At 39.0% G+C, this 11,296-nt stretch overlaps 1 long non-coding RNA gene across 2 annotated transcripts in view; it reads left to right on the forward strand.

Annotated features, from left to right (window-relative positions):
• Nucleotides 1-10,848, forward strand: part of LOC117803760 — a 29,390-nt gene extending 18,542 nt beyond the window's left edge. For both annotated transcript variants that reach the window (XR_004627821.1, XR_004627822.1), the window contains one exon: nucleotides 10,759-10,848. This is a non-coding gene — a long non-coding RNA (uncharacterized LOC117803760). The remainder of the gene's footprint in view (nucleotides 1-10,758) is intronic.
• The last annotated feature ends 448 nt before the right edge of the window (nucleotides 10,849-11,296 follow it).

Genomic DNA, 11,296 nt, shown 5'->3' on the forward strand with positions numbered 1-11,296 from the left:
TGGACATGGATAGTAACTTCGTTGACATTGGCCTTAGCAATGGTTTTTTGGATTTGACACAAAAGCAAAAACAACTAGGACTCCCTTCAAACTAAAAAACTGCTGCACAGTAAAGGAAACCATCAACAAAACAGGCAACCTATGGAAGTGGAGAAAATATTTGCAAATGACTATATCTGGTAAGGGATTAACACAAATATAAAATATATAAAGAACTCATAACTCAATGGCAACCCCCCAATCTGATTTAAAAAATGGGCGGAGGATCTGAATAGACATTTTTCCAGAGAAGACTAACAGATGAGCTACAGGCACATGGAAAGATTCTCAACCTCGCTCATCATCTGGGAAATACAAATCAAAATTACAGTTAGTCATTCTAACAGGTGTGAGGTGATATCTATTTCCAAAAGCACAAAAAATAAAAAGTATTGGTGAGGATGTGGAGAAAGGGCACCCTTGTGCAAGTGTCGGTGGGAGTGTAAACGGGTGCATCCACTGAAGAAAAGAGTATGGAGGTTCCTCAAAAAGTTAAATCTAGAACTACTTTATGATTTAGCAATTCCACTCCTGGGTATTTATCCAAAGGAAATGAAAGCGGTAATTCAAAGAGATACACACACTCCCTTGTTCATTGCTGCATTAATTATAATAGCCGAGACATGGAAACAACCTAAGTGTCCATTAACGGCTGAATGGTTGAAGAAAATATGGAATGTGAATATATACAGTGGAATATTCATCCATAAAAAAGAATGAAATGTGGCCATTTTTGATGACCTCGATGGACCTTGAGGGCATTAAGCTAAGTGAAACATGTCAGACAGAAAAAGATACTGTATGATCTCATGTGTGGAACCTAAACAAATGAACAATAAGAAACTGAACTCATGGATATAGAGAGCAGATTGGTGGTTGCCTGAGGCTGGGGTGGGAGGTGGGGAAAATGGGTGGGTGGGGTCAAAAGATACTTGCTTTCAGTTATAAAATGAAGGTCACAGGGGATGTAATGTTCAGCATGGTGACAATAGTTAATAATACTGTATTGCATATTTGGAGGTAGCTGGGTGAGTGGATCTTAAAAGTTCTCATTACAAGAAAAAAAAACTTGTCTCAGAGGAGAGGGGGGCGGGGGAATGGGATAGACTGGTGATGGGTAGTGAGGAGGGCACGTATTGCATGGTGCACTGGGTGTTATACGCAACTAATGAATCATCGAACTTTACATCGGAAACCGGGGATGTACTGTATGGTGACTAACATAGTATAATAAAAAAACATTAAAAAAAAACTTGTATGTATGATGATGGGTGTTATTTGGAGTTACTTTGGTGATCATTTTGCAACATATACAAGTATTGTATCACTGCATCGTACTTATGAAACTAATACAGTGTTGTCTGCTCTCCTTTAAAATACTATGAGCAAGATTACATGGTTGATTACATGAAAGACTGTTCTGTGTGGTAATGAAATAAGAAAGACGAATATGAAATGTGGATAATATTTTCAGATGGGAGCTTATTTTATTTTTTAGTAAGGAAAACATTTTGTGGCGAGGTTCTGTGATTGTGGCAAGGCGTACGTCTCAGATGAAGGTTATGCTTTGCTAGCTATAAGAAGAGTTACATCTTTAAATGACTTAACAGGATATTTTCAAGCGACTCAGCACTTGGCAGATTTAATTTTGATGAGCAGGAGCAGGTGGGTGGCTCAGGCTTCTCAACCTTGAAGAGATGACCCCAAATGACTTTGTTTTTTTCCTGGTAGCTGCAAGATAAAATACGATTAACTAAGGGCCTTGGGAGAGGTATATCCATTGTTCACGTGAAAGGGAGAGGAGTGTGTGACACACAATAGAAAGAAACAGGTGGAACAAAAGCGCATAATGATGTAAGCCCTGGGAAGCACGCCGGCAAGGAGTCCCCGGGGTTGGCGTAAACTCGTGAGAGCAATTTCTGTTTAGCACAAAGAAATTAAACCCACCCAGCAAGGGGGCTCAAACAAGCGTGCATACTTTTGTGACTTCTGCCTGCGAGATCTCTTTTCTGTTTTTCTGTGTTTGGATGAGAAACCTCGGTGCCGGAAAATACCTCCAAGCAGGTTTATGCCTTTTATGAGCCTTAGGAGGCTTTAAATGTTTGAGAAAATATGTAACTTTTCTGAAATTATTTCCTATCGTAATCTTTTTGACACCATCTTTCTCTTTTTCTAATGATACTATTTTCTTCCTTCGTCCTCCTCCCCCTTCTGTTTCCTCGCTTCTCTTTCCCTCCCCAACTGGGTAAAGTTTCTGGCACCTGGTTTGTTTGCCAGGAAAAAGACAACTGCTTGCAAAGGAGAAAACCCTTTCCTGCTTTCGGGGCTGTACTGGGACCCTGCACTCCTGGGATGGAAAGCCTGCCTGCACAATGGTTTCTGTGCTCTTGGAAGGGAAAGTGCCCCACCTCATATTCCTCTTTGGACAACGTGGGCAGGTTCAGGGTTTCATGAAAGATTTTGAAAACTTTGAAGTCCTTAGTCCACCTATATTTCTAAAAAACTCTTCGGTTGGTTAATCATTTACTTAACATTTTGTACTTGGGAGTATGATTATGGGGACGGAACATGGTCTAATGCCTGGCTTCTCAGAAAACTATGGATTGGAATTTGGGAATGTTGTATAGAAGCTTCCATCTGCGAATGCTGGGAGAATCCATACATTGGGATAGGGTTAGAGTGAGGTGTTGGATTTGGTTTTGTTTGACATAAAAAGTCTATCAGTTTCTCTTATATTCACATCTCACTGACTTCATAAAAGTTTTTAAATCGGGATAAAGATGTATTTGTTATATGTCCACGATCACCATTGTTTTAAAAAATCATGACTCCTATTCAATTTGTACTGTTCTTTTTTTTTATCAATATCATTTCCTCCCATTGTTATTATTCATAGATGTTCATGGGTCTGTCTACACCTATGAAATGGAAAATTAACAGTAATTATTTATGTAACACAAATCTCCCAAAGACTTACATATGAAGCTGTCAGATAATTTAAGAATTGCTACTCCAGATTTTTCAAGCTTTCATTTCAGTTTTGTTTTGCTTACTCCCTTCCTCTCTCCTTCCCTGAACCTCTCTCGCTTTCTCTTTCCAAATATATATATGTATATATATATATATATATATACATATATATATATACATATATACACACACACACGTAAATATTATATAGAATATTTTTTGAAACCTTGATCATTTGATTAAAGTGGTGTTTGCCAGGTTTCTCCTCCATAAAGGACTATTTTTCCTCTTTGCAATTAGTGAACAATTAGTAAAAAGATGCCCTCTGACTATGCAAATATGCTGTTTCTTACTGAATTTTCACCCACTAATTAATGTTAGCATCCATACAATTTCCTAACTCCATCATGCTAAGTAATAAATATGGAAGAAATGGAGATATAAAATCAAAATGGTTTTTATAAACAAACATCTGCAACACTCCCTTTACTATTCTGCAATGTGCTTTATAGATGATATAAGCTATCTACACAACTTCAGTTGTAGGGACAAATGAAAGAATGGTGATTTATAGGAAAATCTGTATTTCGGTAAGTAAGTGCTTTGACATTTCTACACAAGAGGACACATTGAAGGGGTCAGATTTGGGAAATCCTGGTGATGGATATAGCTACACATGCAGAGGTGGCTTCCTGATGGCTCAGTCAGTGGCATTATGTTAGTAACATGATTTTTGAAAACAATGAACAACTCTCGGTAAAGTTTGGAACAAGATAGTGCAAAATGTTCCCTCAATTTCCCCCATAGTAGCAATCTGTGCAGCACCGCTCCCACCCTGCAAATCTCCCAAATGCATTACAGTAGTGCAAAAATTAAATCTAAAGCCTGTGCATAAGATTTAGACAGTTATAAATAGGTTTTTCACCTCCATGGATTTAGGGGAAGACACTATACAAATTTTACAGAATGTAGAATATTTCTTTGCACTGTGGCACCAAGCTGCTTCTTTCAGGACATCTGCTATCTCTCACCCACATCCACTAAATGTCTTTAGCATCTTTTGACCTTTTATTTTTATTTTTTTTAAAAGATTTTATTTATTTATTCAACAGAGATAGAGACAGCCAGCGAGAGAGGGAACACAAGCAGGGGGAGTGGGAGAGGAAGAAGCAGGCTCACAGCAGAAGAGGCTGATGTGGGGCTCGATCCCACAACGCAGGGATCACACCCTGAGCCGAAGGCAGACGCCCAACTGCGGTGCCACCCAGGCGCCCCTGACCTTTTATTTTTTATAAAATTTATTTATTTTAGAGCCCGCACAGAGGGGGAGGGGCAGAGGGAGAGGGAGAGGGAGAGAGAATTCCAAGCAGACTCTGCCCTGAACATGAGCCTGACATGGGGCTCGATCCCACGAGCCTGAGATCATGACTTGAGCCAAAACCAAGAGTCCAAGGCTTACCGACTGTGCCATCCAAGAACCCCATCTTCTAACCATTTAGACATAAACTCCACAAATGTCCAAAATGGCCTCTGGAGGTGGTGTCATTGCTTGAGAGGCACTGTTATAAGATTTCTCATAAGCACAGATTCCTACCCATTCTCCCACCAATCAACCAACCAAAACATATATTTTCTCTTGGCATTGTGTGTGTGTGTGTGTGTGTGTGTGTGTGTGTGTGTGTGTGTGTCTTGTCATTCTTAAGTAAATTCTGTTGTCCCTTACCTGTTTGTTTAAGGCTTCCCCATTGCAAGACTTTTCTGTTTCCACAGATGTATAGTGTATTGATTTGAGGTTTAGGAGAAGAATGTCAAATAATGTGATCCACCATACTTACCACATCATGGGGATGAATACAAAGATTAAGATCTCCTTCAGTTAAGACCAGAAATATAGAGACATTTCCTAGAACTCAAACCAAGGTTCTAAACATTCTGCGTACTTCTTCCCCTTGTAGATGCCCTTACCTTTGCTATAAAAGATTTTGCCCCTCGGTGTTCCTGAATTGAGATTAAATCTGCAACAGAAATGTGATCAGATAACAGATAGGTCTAGTTTTGAGAGGCTGTCTTGCCACATTGGAATAGGAAGCATCATAACTAGTACTTGAGTGACCAGCATTCCACTTGTGGAGACCCAGCCTGTCGAGAATCTTCTAAGTAATCAAGAATGTTTTGACATGGGAGTGCCTTGATTACCTGAATAATTAAAGATTTTATTTATTTATTTGTCAGAGAGAGCACAAGCAGGACGAGCAGCAGGCAGGGAGAGAAGCAGGCTCCCTGATGAGCAAGGAGCCTGATGAGGGACTTAATCCTAGAACCCTGAGATCGTGACCTGAGCCAAAGGCAGGTGCTTAACTGACTGAGCCACCCAGGTACCCTGGCCACCTAAATAATCTGTTATGAACAATGATAATATGAAAAGAATTAGTTGAAGGAGTCTACTTGATCTGAGGGGTTTTTGTTGACTGAGTTTGCGCAGACATGTTAACGAAAACATTGTTTCACTATTTGTCATTGTTGGAGTATCCCCGAATCAATTTTCTCTGTCTCTTTCACTTTCACATTTGCTTTCTCAGGCCTCCTCTAATTCGCCTTCTTTAATGCTTTCGTGTTCCAACTTTTCAGACCTGATGAGTCTGACTTCTGAGCTGACCACATGGTTTTACTGCATTCATGCCCTAAAATCACATTTACAATTTTAATGGGTCAGCAACAGAGATAAACTGGAAGAGCCAACTCAGCAACAAGGGGGTGCATTAATTTTGTGTTTTTTAACTTTGTGGGTGTTTTTTGTTTTTTTTTTTTTTAGTTTAGTTTTGTTGTTCTTTTGGGTTGTTTCATGCAATCTCCCCTGATCAGCTTTTTCTCAGGAGTGTTCTAGGTGCTTTGACTTTGACCAGTTACTGCTTTGGCTTGTGGCAACAGGACAGACGGCACAAGTTGATTATTTCAGCTGAATTTTCTGGGAATTTCATTCACAGCACAAGAGAGGCAGAATGAGTAGAAAACTGGAAAATGTAGCTCTTCGTTTTCCCTTTGTTGTTCATCCATTCAGCAAATGTTTGCAGACGTCTCTGTATGCTTCGTAGTAGGAGAATATGGGGAAGAGAGACTGGGTTCCCATGGCTACGATATGGTGAGCTGGTTTAAAAAATTCAGGACAAGGAGCTTAATGGCCTGGGTTCCCCTCCTGGTCCCACCTCTTACCAGCTAACATTGTCTGAACCTTAGACTCCTTCAAATGCCCGTTTTGTCTACAATCCAGTGTGGTCATGAGGGTCAAGTGAAATAAGAAAATCCGAAGAATGATTAAAAAAAAATTTTTTTATACTAAAACACAAAGCAGCTTTTTTGGGACCACATAGATGAGAATTAAGTTTTGGGAGTCTGGGGTGTAAGTGTGACCACCAACCAGATAGCTCTGCCCTGTGCCTCCCAGGGCAGCTGAGAGACTGTGTGTTACAGAGCAAACCCTTTGAATGAGGGCAGAGTGGGCAAGAGAACAAGCCAGCCGTCCTATTGTCTCCTCAACCTCAAAATGTCAACATTGAACTCGTCACATCTTAACCTTGGCTTTAGGCCACGACTTGTCCTTTGCAGTCCTTTCTGGCCCTAAAGCCCCAGCCTTTTGAAGTTGATGGCATGGAAGGCAGCCATGTCCTCCCCCAGTGGGATCCTTGGCTACACTGGCAGAGGGACAGAGATGGGCCAGAGTGGACGCGTCTCTGACAGTGTGTGGTTCTCCCCACTGTACGCTCATGACTCTTTCCTCCGTCTGCCAAGGGTGGAGACTACCTAGAGCTTTTCACTAAATTGAGATTGTTTTGAACAAAATCACATGGCAATGATAAAGCTGAGGGAAAAAAGTTGGATTTAGATCCAGGTTCTGGTCTGGGCCCTCTACCCACATTTTTGAGGCTTTGGGAAAATTACTACACCTTTTGGCACCTTGGCTCCCCAGTCTGTGAAAGGAGACTACTGAGACCTACCATGGCCATGTTACAGAGCTACTGTGAGAGTTCCATGGAAGGGGTATTTGGAATGCCATTGGCTAAACTACTCCCTAGTGAAGCAGGAGAGCGAGGTTCTTGTCTCATGGAGTAGGAGATGAATCTTGCGGACGAAGGAGGGTCAGCAGAGCAATAGAGTTTTATTAAGCAAGGATAGAGAAAAAGCTCTCAGCACTGAAAGGGGCCTGACCAGGTTGCCAACAAGGGCTTTTCATCTCTGGCCTCTCATTACAACTTTACCAGGAACCTCCCAGTGGTTAGGTCAATGGTCTGGATCTATCTTTATAGTTTATAAATTATCTTTATAGTTTAGTTCTCCTTTGAGGCCTGATCATTTTTCATGGTTATTTTCTATTTTCTGTGGTTACAGTGTAATTATTAGAAAAACATTTTAACCCTAGCAGTTGGGACAGTGGAGTCTGATTTGTCTTCCTTATCTTTATTTTTGTTCCATCTCAGTGTCTGCATCCCTGAAATACCCTCAGAGCTCAGTTGGGGCCCCTATTCTATCCCTACCTAAAGTCCCATCCTTTCCCTATTCACTAGGGCACAATGAACACAAAACACAAAGGTTTGGATTGTAATCACTATTAAAGGGAATTGAAAGGAAACAAAAATTTATTGAGCATTTATTATGAAGCCGACTTAATGTTAGGCATTATATACATATGTATATATACACATACCTATGTATACACACACACACACACACACATACACATGTTTATGCNATGTTAGGCATTATATACATATGTATATATACACATACCTATGTATACACACACACACACACACACATACACGTGTTTATGCGTGTGTGTGTGTATATGTGTGTATGATCACATTTAATCTTCACAACAATCCTGTGAGGTAGGTATTATCTCCATTTTGGTCAGAGAGGTTAAGTAAATTGCCCAAGATGACACACTGCCAGGTGGATTTACAGGAACTCAAATCCAAGTTATGCTGCCTCCAAAACTCTTGCTCTTCCCATGACACCTGCTGCCTCAATAGTAGAACAAGGTGCTCTAGGCAGTATGTTAGTGATTTCTGTGCTGGAATATACAGAGACAAAGCAAAACAAAATAAAACAAAACAAAAAACCCAAAAGATCTAATCTTTGTATCTTAATCCAAATAGGATTTCTGTATTTGGGAAAGGAAAGGCTGGGCTAAATGCATGTATCAGAGCGATTCAAAGCTGAGGGTTCTTCAAACGCCATACCTAAGTGGGTGTTTAATCTAGGAGTATTAAAAGAATGCCAGTTGACGAGACTGCCATGAGATTCCACAGGGAGAGTAGATATCCATCATGATATCCTCAAGCCAGAACACATGACATCAGCAGGTGGTTGGATTGACAAATCCGGCTGAATCTGCCTGCTGGGAAGCATTTCACATCATCCTTGCTGGCCAGAACTAAAAGTCACTAGATTTAAATGAAAACTACTGACAGGAAATGCAAAGAATTTATGAAGGAGTGTGTTAAGTGGAAACTAAAGTGTAAATCTCCAATTTTTTTGTTTCTAGGGATCTATGAGAAGGTTTTAAAATCTGAGTATTATAGATGTGTTTAGCACATGACCAGTTTGTGGCCTTATGTTAGAGTCACATTTTAAAACTGGCCCCTGGATTGCAGGAAGACAGAAAAACAATATAGCCATTTGGTACGACTTGTTATAAAACATAGCTAGTGCTTTTTAAAAATAGTTCCAAACCAAATTAGCTCTGGGCACCTGCTGGAGCTTAGTGTGTTTTCAGATAGACTTGTTTGCTGTCAGCCAAAAAAACCCAAAAAAACAAACAAAAAAAAACCCCACAAAATCCACCCCCCAACCCCCCAAAACAAAAAAATCCCACACAACAAAAAACCCAAAAACCCAACTCAACAAAACCTTCCACCCATATGGTTTGTTACAAAACCTGACATTCCTAATGCTTTTTTCAAGCCACTTCTCTTAGATCAAATCATTCAAATAAAGAAAAAGACATTTCACATCTTGAAAGAATGGAGCAAATTCTTTGTTGTCATATATAGTCTCAGGGTCAGGGGAAGAAGAACGGTAGTAGAGGTTGGACGATATGATGTCCTAATTACATTGTGAAAGTTTTTCTAATTCCTTATATAATTTTATTTCAACACTGATTTTACAATATGGCTGGAATTTTGGGATTTACGGTTTCCCTGGGTAGGCCCCTTAAACCACCTTTGTTATCCTACTGTTTAGACAAGACAGGCGTGGGTAGGTGTTTCAAATGATTTGGACATTTGTTCATTTATCTCACAGAAAAGATATAGATGGTGTCCAAATAAACAACTGCAAAAATTATAGCAACAAAAATGGCAAAAATCATTGAACAGATCTTATATTTTAGGCAATAGCGAGAGTGGTCAGTTGCTCACAGAGGATGCTGAAATCTGGACCAACATTGACAAATAAACTAATTTCCGCAAAGTGCTGGCACTGATTTAGATTTTGGATTCCTCAACAAAATTTTCACCTGTGCTAGTTCTCTGATTCCAGTCAGGACAAAATTCTGTTTCATTATATATATGTTTTATATAGTAGAAAGGCTTAGAAAAGCCTATCTTACTATCACTAGGTACATATCATTAAATAAAATACACTGACTTACTACTAGTGACTCACTCTGCCTTACTGAATAATTTTGAGTAATTTTCTTAACCACTGCAGTTTCTTGAAATCAAATTGGTATCTTAGAGGTCCTGATGGGATAATTGGAATAACAGCAACACAAAAAGTGAGGACTACTCTGCCACTACCACTGTATTAAATACCTGGTACTGAAATAGATGCTTTATTTGCATTTTTTATATACCTGATAACAATCCTGTAAAAATAGTAATTATTAGCCCAATATTAGAAATGGGGGAACTGAACACTTTAGAATCCACACCGTTAAAAAATGGAAATAATAGAATTTGAATCTAAGTCAGTCTGACTTAATGTTGTTTTTATTATACAAGGGAAAAAAAAGTCAAAGAGAAGGTAAGAGGAGACATTTTCTCTAGGAAGTGACCTACAAAATGGCTAACTTGTTCTGCTCTTCATTGGGTTCTGAAACGTGTAACATAAACGTGATATGGAGACATAATTCTCAATAACTCTGCATGAGGAGAGGCAGATCAAAACTTGCAGAAATTCGCTAGACACCTTTCTAAACAGGTGTGGTTTAAATTAACCCAGGGTATCAGAATAACAAAAGCTGCCTATTTGCCAAAAGGACTGGTCAGATATAACCATTAAAATACTTGAGTTCTCTATTGAGTAATCCGCTTTGCCATGGAAATCTTAAAGTAAACTCTTCTTTATGAGTGTGAAAGCTCACTAATTCTCCCTTCACTGAACCTCAACCCTAGAATTTTTACTAAGTACCTGAGTCTCACAGATGCTAATACCAGAGCATTTTAGTCTGTTACAAAGATTGTTTAAATTATCATTGCAGTATCAGATTCAGTATTTCCTACAAGTAATTGAAGCGAATCTACATTTACCAAATAAAAGTACTTTACTGGAGTTAATCCCTGATCTTGTTGATATCAATTTTGTTGAGCCTTTGACATTATTTATATTACTATTTAAGGTTATCAGATGGGGTTGAAGCATAGCATGGCTATTTACATATTTAATTATTTATCTCATAGTTATTTAGATACTAGTTTAGCAACCTGAAAAAATATTTATTGGTTTTGGAATTTTTTTTCTTTTTTACAGAGAGAAACCAAGCTTTATGTAAATCCTTGTCTGTACACCTGTGGCCAAATCGGAACTTCATTTACTGTCATTTATTTATAGAGCCAAGTGTTGTGGTAAGTATTTGGAAGCAACTTCCACTACTAAGTTAGCCTTCAATTAATTGGATCAGAGTTGAAAAAAACCCTATTATGATTGAAGTTATGTAGGCTTGGCTAAAAATACCCATGTCTCATCCTTGTAGTATATTAAAAAATTGTAAAGATCCATTAACTGAATAACAGTGCATTTATCTCATGATATATGTAATCATGAGACATGTCCTAACTAAAATTTTTCTCTACTGTCTGATATAAACCTTTTCTCTTACTGCTCAAATATTTTTTTTCTTATGTAAGATCACCTGCTAGAATATACCCTTTCTTTGTGCATATTGCCAAATGAACCCCTTTGGCTGGACTAATTATGAAAAGGTACCCCTTCCTCTCGGTTGGGCTAAGGCAGCTCTGTGTAGACTGGATCTCAACCCCACTTGTCTTTCCTTGTGTGTGATGCCCTG

This window comes from Ailuropoda melanoleuca, chromosome 9 (assembly GCF_002007445.2).
Source record: "Ailuropoda melanoleuca isolate Jingjing chromosome 9, ASM200744v2, whole genome shotgun sequence".
NCBI lineage: Eukaryota > Metazoa > Chordata > Mammalia > Carnivora > Ursidae > Ailuropoda > Ailuropoda melanoleuca.